Genomic DNA, 9,347 nt, shown 5'->3' with positions numbered 1-9,347 from the left:
GATTCCTTAAAGAACCAGGGGATTAGACTTGTCAGTAAAAAGGCACAGACTATTGGTAACCATCTCAGTAGAGATTTCTCCACAAAGGGAATTACCACATGGTTGCAACCAACAATGGGATTCTACAGTTGTTAAAAAATCCCATGTAAAAGTTGTGACTATGTCATTACAGGTACCCAATTTAGGTCCACCACTACAGGTAAAACCTTTGACATTAGATACAGACTATCATGTAATTCAAAATTTGTGGTATACTTAATTGTAAGATCTGCTGTAAACAATACATAGGAAGGACCACTAGGTTTCTCAAAGACAGAGTCCGAGAACATTTGTTGTCTATTAAACATGATCCCCCCAGTCATACCTGTAGCTAAACATTTTGTAGCACATTTTATTTCTATGAACGTTCCCATTAACGACAACAATTTGGGCACCATGTTTAGTTTTCAGGGCATAGATCACGCTCCTTGTAGTATTAGAGGATGTTAGCTGTCCTGAATAGGAAAGAGGCTTTTTGGATTTCCACTTTATCCACAGGCATACCTCTTGGAATGAATAAGATTACAGACTTAAAGGGCCATAATACCCAAATGTTTAAACACTTGAAAGTGATGCAGCCTATCTGTAAAAAGCTGACTAGAAAATATCACCTGAACATCTCTATGTAAAAAAGAAAGATATTTTACCTCAAAAGTTCCTCAGTAGCCACCTCCCATTGTAAAAGATTTCTAAGCAGCATATTAGTATGTCTGTCCTGGGACAGCTGAAAGGATGAGCCTCGTGCACTCTCATATTATTTCCCTATTCAGATTAGGGAAGTTTATAATGAAATCTCATGAGAGTTAAGTCAAATCTCATGAGATCACAGTAAAAGGGTTCATGACCTCAGCACTGCTGATGCTGATTGGCTGCAGTTCATTTCTTATTTTTTTTTACCTGCAGCTGAGTATAACTTTTTATACAGAACTTACTCTGCTGACCTGAGGAAATTGTAAGGTAAAATATCTTCCTTTTTTACATAGAGATGCTAAGGTGATATTTTCCTGTCAGCTTTTAATAGTTATACTGCATCAGTTTCAAGTGATTTAGCATATGAGTATTATGTCCCTTTAAGATATTTTGTTGATTGAATTCCATGCCTACTTTTGTCCTTTGTACATTCTTTGCATTTTTTTCACGTTTTTATATTTGTACACATATTTTTCACGTGTATCATCTTTTAATTTAACACATATTAATTTCCAGGTAATACACATCTTACTTAAATTTGGTCACTAAGTTTGAAGATACCAATCAAGTCATTTTACTTATTTTTCAACAAATTTATTAATTATATGTACACTTGTTTGTAGATACATTCACAATGTTACATATTAAATTTTCACCTCCTATTTAATGCGTAAAAATTTCATTTATTAATTTGTTTGTTAAAATATAGGTTTTTTAATAGATCACATACTATTATACTAGATTTTGATGCAACATTTTAGCATCATTCTTTACTAACTTTATTGTATTTACATGTGGAAAATGCAAACTATGCGAGAACGTTGGAAGCATAAAAGGATATATTAATAAATATATCATTTTAAAATATATAACATACATTTATTATGCTTCTTCAATCTCTCATGTACTTCATTTTATTGAGTATATCACTCCAATAGCCCAGCACTTTCGGCACTATGTAAACATTTTCTTAAAAGTAGGAGGGGGAGCGAACGGAATACCTGGTCTATCCCACTCCTTAGTAACAATTTCCGAAATCCTCTTAGGGACCGGAAAAACATCAGTGTAGGCAGGAACCTCTAGAAATCTGTCCATTTTACACAATTTCTCTGGAACTACAATAGGGTCACAATCATCCAGAGTCGCTAAAACCTCCCTGAGCAACAAGCGGAGGTGTTCTAATTTAAATTTAAAAGCCGTCATATCTGAATCTGTCTGAGGGAACATATTTCCTGAATCAGAAATCTCTCCCTCAGCCAGAAAATCCCTCACTTCAGAACATTGTGAGGGTACATCGGATATGGCTAATAAAGCGTCAGAGGGCTCAGCGTTAGTTCTCACACCAGACCTACTGCGCTTCCCCTGCAACCCAGGCAGCTTAGATAAAACCTCTGTGAGGGTAGTATTCATAACTGCGGCCATATCTTGCAGGGTGAAAGAATTAGACGCACTAGAAGTACTTGGCGTTGCTTGTGCGGGCGTTAACGGTTGTGACACGAGGAGAATTAGATGGCAAAACCTGATTCTCTTCTGACTGAGAATCATCCTGCAACATACTTTTAGTAGCTAAAATATGTTCTTTACAATTTATTGACCTTTCAGTGCATGAGGGACACATTCTAAGTGGAGGTTCCACAATGGCTTCTAAACATATTGAACATTGACTTTCCTCAATGTCAGACATGTTGAACAGGCTAGTAATGACTACAAACAAGCATGAAAACACTTTATTTAGTGAAAAAAAATAACAATCTTAAAAAACGGTACTGCGCCTTTAAGAGAAAAAAAAGCATACACGTTCTGCAAAACAGCCTAAACATGCACCAAATGTTTTCAAAATGTTGTATGTAGACACAATATAGGTAGTTAAGATTGCACAGCAAATTTTTTTTAACAATTAACCCCTTAATTTGAAAACCGGATCGAAAATAGGCCCAGATCCGGAAAAAAAAACCCTCAGCACCTTGCCACAGCCCTGCTGTGGCCCTACCTGTCCTCAGGGATCGAAAATGTGGGGTAAAAGCTTTTATTTGGCTCAAAACATACACCAGGGCCCACAGGAGTTAGAGCTTGCTGATCAAACTAACTGCGCATCTGAGGCACGAAAATAGGCCCCGCCCATCTCACTCAATATCTCCATAGCCTTACCGAACCGCACCAGAACGGTTATAACTAGCCATGTGGGTACTGAGAGCCAAAAGTTAAGCCATGTGTGCCCTTAATAAAGCTGCCTAAAACGTTATTGCCCACAAAAACGTTAAAGCACTCCCAAGTCAAAAAACGTTTGCTCCCAAACAGTTGTAATTCAGTGTCAACCATATTAGTAATTGGCCCCATATGCAAGCTAAGTAATGCCCTTCTTTTAGCTCTAGGATTACTGCTTACCCTTACCCTCCTGGGTATGTCAGCCTTTCTGAAATACACAGTCTCTCCAGAAAAATATGACTGAACATACCTCACTGCTGCATAGCATGGACCTTAGTTACAAATGCTAAGATCATCATCCTCCAGGCAGCAGTCTTCATCCATCTGCTGCCTGAGAGTAAATAGTACACACCTGTACCATTTAAAATAACAAACTAGTACTTAGAGTAGGCAAAGAGAATGACTGGGGGGTGGAGCTAAGGGAGGAGCTATATAGACAGCTCTGCTGTGGTGCTCTTTGCCACTTCCTGTTAGGAAGGATAATATCCCACAAGTAATGGATGAATCCGTGGACTCAGCTTACCTTTATAGAAGAAACATCAGTAGCGCTCAAAGGCACTAAATTATTACTGAAAGGCAATGATAACATTTTAAACTACATTTAAAATATAGAAAATGGAGAAACAAGATAAGACTAAACATTTTAATGAAAATCACAAAGTGGTTAAGTCATGATACAATTGGCATAAAAACCAAAACATTAATTTAAAGGGACAGTAAACTGTAAACTTGTTTTCCCCTTAATGTGTTTTCAGTTTTACCAACTGCAGAGCATACAATGTATGAGGATTTGCTTTTTAAGGTTTATTTGTGTATATGAATTAGCTGGTTTTGTGTTTTGAAGCCACAACCTAATAAAATGGGATGAGCTTGTAGATATAAGCTGATCTCATTACTTTATCACATTGTGTACATATACATGTCTCTGATATCTGTAGGTATAATCAAATCTCATTACTTTATCACATTGTGTACATATACATGTGTCTTTATCTTATATCTGTAGGTATAATCAGATCTCATTACTTTATCACACTGTGTACATATACATGTGTCTTTATCTTATATATGTAGGTATAATCAGATCTCATTACTTTATCACATTGTGTACCTATACATGTGTCTTTATCTTCTATCTGTAGGTATAATCAGATCTCATTACTTTATCACACTGTGTACCTATACATGTGTCTTTATCTTCTATCTGTAGGTATAATCAGATCTCATTACTTTATCACACTGTGTACATATACATGTGTCTTTATCTTATATCTGTAGGTATAATCAGATCTCATTACTTTATCACATTGTGTACATATACATGTGTCTTTATCTTATATCTATAGGTATAATCAGATCTAATTACTTTATCACATTGTGTACATATACATGCGTCTTTAGCTTATATCTGTAGATATAATCAGATCTCATTACTTTATCACACCGTGTACATATACTGAGCCCTCTCACTCAGTCTCTAAGTTTGATGAACATGAGGAACCGTCGGCAGCATGAACCTTCTGTTGGTGCTGGTGAAGTGTTTTTTTCATACTAAACTTTTTATCACATTCAAAGCATTCGTAAGGTTTTTCTCCTGTGTGCGTTCTGTAATGTGCATCCAGAGTGTATTTCCTATTAAAGCACATCCCGCATTCTGAACAGTTGAACGGCTTTTCGCCCGTGTGGATTCTGAGGTGACGACTAAGATGTTGTTTCCGACTGAAGGTCTTGCTGCACTCGGTACAATTATGCCTAATTCCCATGTGAATTTTCTGGTGGCTTCTAAGAACTGAAGAGTAGGCAAAACTTTGTTTACATTCGGGGCAGCTGTAGGGTTTCACCCCTGTATGAGTTCTTTGGTGGACCACAAGATGGCTTTGGTGTGCAAAGCAACTTTTACATTCAGAACATTTGTACGGTTTCTCCCCTGTGTGAATTCTCATATGTATGATAAGATTGGACTTTACACTAAAGCATTTTTCACATTCTGAACACGCGTGAGGAGCATCCCCCGTATGACTTTTTATGTGTCTGTTAAGATGGGACTTTTGCGAAAACTGCTTTTTGCACCAAGAACAAATATGACATTTTACTTTTGTTTGGGGTATATTGGGTTGAACAAATTTGTGTTCTCTTTTTAATTTGTCGGAAGATTCTCCGTCTTTCTTTTTTTGGGAGATACCCAAATTAGAACCTTTTTGATTTCCTGAGAGTTTTGACTTATTTCTCTTTGTGTTAAAAATATTTCTGCATATAACATTTTCCATATTAAAAAGAGTTCTCAAGTGATCTATCCCAGCTGTATCAAGCTCAGATTTTGCAATTTAACAATTGATTTTCAGCCTCTCCTGGTCTCCTGTTCAGTCCTGTTTATCTCATTTGAATCTGCAATTTCTCACTGAGCAGGTATAATAAAATGATCTCAGCATCTAAAAAACAAATATAACATAAATATTAGGAAATAAGATTACAGTTTAAAGGGACAGTAAATGTTAACGTATTTAAATACTATCTGCAAGGCGCATTGTAAGTAGCTATAAAAGGGACATGAAACCAACATTTTTTCATTCATGATTTAGGTAGAACTTACAATTTTAAACAACTTTCCAGTTTACTTATATAATCAATAGTAATTAATATTTAGTAACAAGCGCCTGGATAGAATACATGCTACACTATAAAAGACTCCCTAACAGGATCTTAGAGTAGTGAAAAATATTAAAGGTATAGGAGCTCCAAAGGCTAAAGTATTACACAAGTTAGATAGCAATAGGTTCCCTTATAGTCACCTTTAGAGGTATGAATGAATAAACTAATTGCCAACAGGTGAACAAATAAACCCAGATTGATGGACCAATATAAGGTTAGAAAGTATTATTTATTGATGGACAATTAATCTCCTAAATTAATGAGAAATAAAAAGGTTCACAAGTGAATTAAATATATACCGACAGTATGTACAAAAAGATTAAATCCTATAACAAATGCAATATGGGGTCAAGAAGTTACGGTCTGACAAGGATACAAATATAGCCCAAATTGGAATAAGATACCACCTAGGAAAATTACTGCTTAAGATGGCTATGAAGACAGGCAAAATATAACCATATATAAAAAAAATGTGGTTTATACGTGTTAGATACAAAAATTAAAAAAATTATGCCATATATATATATATATATATATATATATATATATACACACACACACACACTAGTCCTAAAGCCCGTGTACATGGGCCATTTTTTGCAGTACAGCGGTCTCTCTCTCTCTCCCCCCCTCTCTTTTGCTCTCTCTCTCCCTCTGTCTTTTTCTGTATCTCTTCCTCCCCTCTCTCTTTTGCTGTATCTCTCCCTCTCTTTATCTCCCCCTCTCCCCTCTCTCTTGCGCTCTCTCTCCCCTCTCTCTTGCCCTCTCTCTTCCCTCTCTCTTGCGCTCTCTCTCCCCTCTCTCTTGCGCTCTCTCTCCCCTCTCTCTTGCGCTCTCTCTCCCCTCTCTCTTTTGCGTCTCTCTCTCCCCTCTCTCTTTTGCTCTCTCTCCCTACTCTCTTTTGCTCTCTCTCCTCCCCCTCTCTTTTGCTCTCTCTCCTCCCCCTCTCTTTTGCTCTCTCTCCTCCCCCTCTCTTTTGCTCTCCTCCCTCTCCCCTCTCTTTTGCTCTCTCTCTCCCCCCCCTCTTTTGCTCTCTCTCCCCCCTCTCTCTCTTTTACTGTCTCTCTTCCTCTCTTTTGCTCTCTCTCTCCCCCTCTTCTGCTCTCTCTATCCCCTCTCTCTTTTGCTCTCTCTATGCCCCCATCTCTTTTGCTGTCTCTCTCCCTCTCTTTATCCCCCCTCTTCTGCTCTCTCTATACCCCCTCTTTAGAGCTCTCTGTCTCTCAGTCGGCCACAGCATCCGACCCCGCCTGAGCCCCGCCCCGTGTCACTCCTGGCCCTGCCAACATCTTTCTCTACACACACTATATATATATATATGTGTGTGTGTGTGTGTGTGTGTGTGTGTGTGTGTGTGTGTATATATATATATATATATATATATATATATATATATATATATATATATATACACACATACATACATACATACACACACACATACATACATACACACACATACAAACACATTAAACAGGGACGTGCAGTCATAGGAGGCAGGGCCTCCCCTGCCATATTGGGGCAAAGTTTAGGTAAATTTTTATTTAAAAAAAAAAAAAAATAATGGCAAAAAAAAAAATCAAAATCTTTTTCCTCTCCATATAACGCTATGAAGAGGCAGGTACAGGACATCTTCTCTCCATAGCAGCTGTGCTGGAGCGCCACCTGTGTGCTGTCAAAATATTAGCACACAAAATTGAGAGCAATAGGAGGCATCCCTCTTGATGCCTCCTAGCAAGGGAGCCAATCAGAGAGGGTCATGTTCTCCTGGTGATTGACAGCACCAGGAGAACATGGCCAGCGTTAATTGGATTCCTGCGCATGCAGCATAGACAGCGCGTTAGTGGTGGGAAGGAGAGACTGCTGCCTCCTGTGACCATCCATCTTGAGCCCAGATTCAAGTAATTGGACATCATCTTCAGCTGCTGCCCTGCCCTACTATCGTACCGGTAAGTGAGACAAACCGTGACAGTCAGCCCAGAGGGCACCTAATTTGCAGAAGACAAATGTATTACTATAAAATACAAATGTATTGTATTACTGAGGGGGCGGGGCTACTGCGGCAGTGCGGGGCTATGGCGGCAGGGGCGCACTATCAAGTGTGTTGTATGTACACACTGACAGTCTAACACTGTGGAGACAAGGCGCTAGGGAGAAGCTGAACCATATGCCGACAGTAGGCAACAGGTGCAGGGTGAACCCTGGGGCTGATGGGGTTTACAGAGGGGGCAATGAGGCTGATTGGGGTTACAGGGGGGTGGCTGTTGCTGATGGGGGTTACAGGGGGGTGCTGAGGCTAATTGGGGTTACAGGGGGTACCCTGGGGTTTACACAGGATGGGGGTGCTGAAGCTGATTGGGGTTACAGGGGGGACCCTGGGTCTAATGGGGTTTACACAGGGTGGGGGTGCTGAGGCTTACTGGGGTTACAGGGGGTGCTGAGACTGTTGGGGTTACAAGGGGGACCCTGGGACTAATGGAGTTTACACAGGATGGGGGTGCAGAGGCTGTTTCAGGTTACAGGGGGGCCCTGTGGCTGATGGTGGTTACAGGTGGTTACAGGGGGTTCTGAGGCTGATTGGGGTTACAGGGGGACCCTGGGGCTAATAGGGTTTACAGGGTGAGGTTGCTGATGCTGATTGGGGTTACAGGGGGGGGACTGGGGCTGATGGTGGTTACAAGGGGCCCCTGGGGCTAATGAGGTTTACAGGGTAGGGGTGCTGAGGCTGATGTAACCACCATCAGCCTCAGCACCCCCCTTGTAAACCCCATCACCCCCAGGGCCCCCCTGTAACCCCCATTAGCCCCAGGGTCCGCCTCGTAATGCCAATCAGCCTCAGCACCCCCCCCGTAACACCCATCAGCCCCAGGCCCCCCCCCGTAATTAGTATGTAGGATAGCCTTGTGCTTATCACAGGCATTATTAGTATGTAGGATAGCCTTGTCCTTATCCAAGGTATTTATTAGTATGTAGGATAGCCTTATGCTTATCCCAGGCATTAATTAGTATTTATTATTTATTTAATTTATTATCAATAGTAGATAATTTTTTTATTATGTATCCTTTGTTGAAAAGCATACCTATGTAGGCTCATGAGAAGCAATGCATTACTGGGAGCTAGCTTTTGATTGGTCGCTTTTGTTTAGGTGAACGTGGAGGGGGGGGGGGGGGGCGCGACACAGAAGTAGCCTGCACAGGGTGCCAGAACACCTAAGGCCATATGACAGCAATAAGAGGTATTGGATTGGAGTCAGACATAAGGTGCTGCTGTCATCTGCATCCCTTTTGCCTAACAAGAAGATGTGTGTGATATTGCATGCCACTAAGCACTTGACAATAAATAACTTTATTTATAGTCCGGCTACATAAATTAGCATTCTGTAACAGATGACAGCAGCACCTTATGTCCGACTCCAATCCAATACCTCTTAGTCTTGTCATGTGGCACAGTGGCAGACATGTTAAACTTAACTATTGTAGCTACTAGCTAACCAGTACTCGTCGGTATTAAACCCCTAACCACATTTAGCAGGGCTGACTGAACAAGAACTCTGAAGCACATTGCACCAGCTTTCATGTCACCCCACTGCCGAGGGCAGGAGGCGGCTTACAGGAGAGCAGGAGAGGGAAGCAGGGAGCCCGCATAAAAATACTTGGGAAGCCACTGTCTTATAACAGCAGTCAGAGTTGCTGGAGGAATGTCAAGTATAGAAAACTACAAAACTATCTTTACAATGTGTTAGAGACACCCAGGGGCTGGGCTT

The 9,347-nt window shown here is 40.4% G+C and overlaps 1 long non-coding RNA gene across 1 annotated transcript in view; it reads right to left on the bottom strand.

Moving 5' to 3' along the window:
- Window positions 1-3,563: 3,563 nt before the first annotated feature.
- The window catches only part of LOC128636119 (uncharacterized), a 19,523-nt gene continuing 13,739 nt past the window's right edge, over window positions 3,564-9,347 (bottom strand). Inside the window, exon 2 of the long non-coding RNA XR_008398664.1 lies at window positions 3,564-5,363. This is a non-coding gene — a long non-coding RNA (uncharacterized LOC128636119). The remainder of the gene's footprint in view (window positions 5,364-9,347) is intronic.

This window comes from Bombina bombina, chromosome 7, assembly GCF_027579735.1.
Source record: "Bombina bombina isolate aBomBom1 chromosome 7, aBomBom1.pri, whole genome shotgun sequence".
NCBI classification, from domain to species: Eukaryota; Metazoa; Chordata; class Amphibia; order Anura; family Bombinatoridae; genus Bombina; species Bombina bombina.
This window is presented reverse-complemented; position numbering and strand designations above follow the sequence as displayed.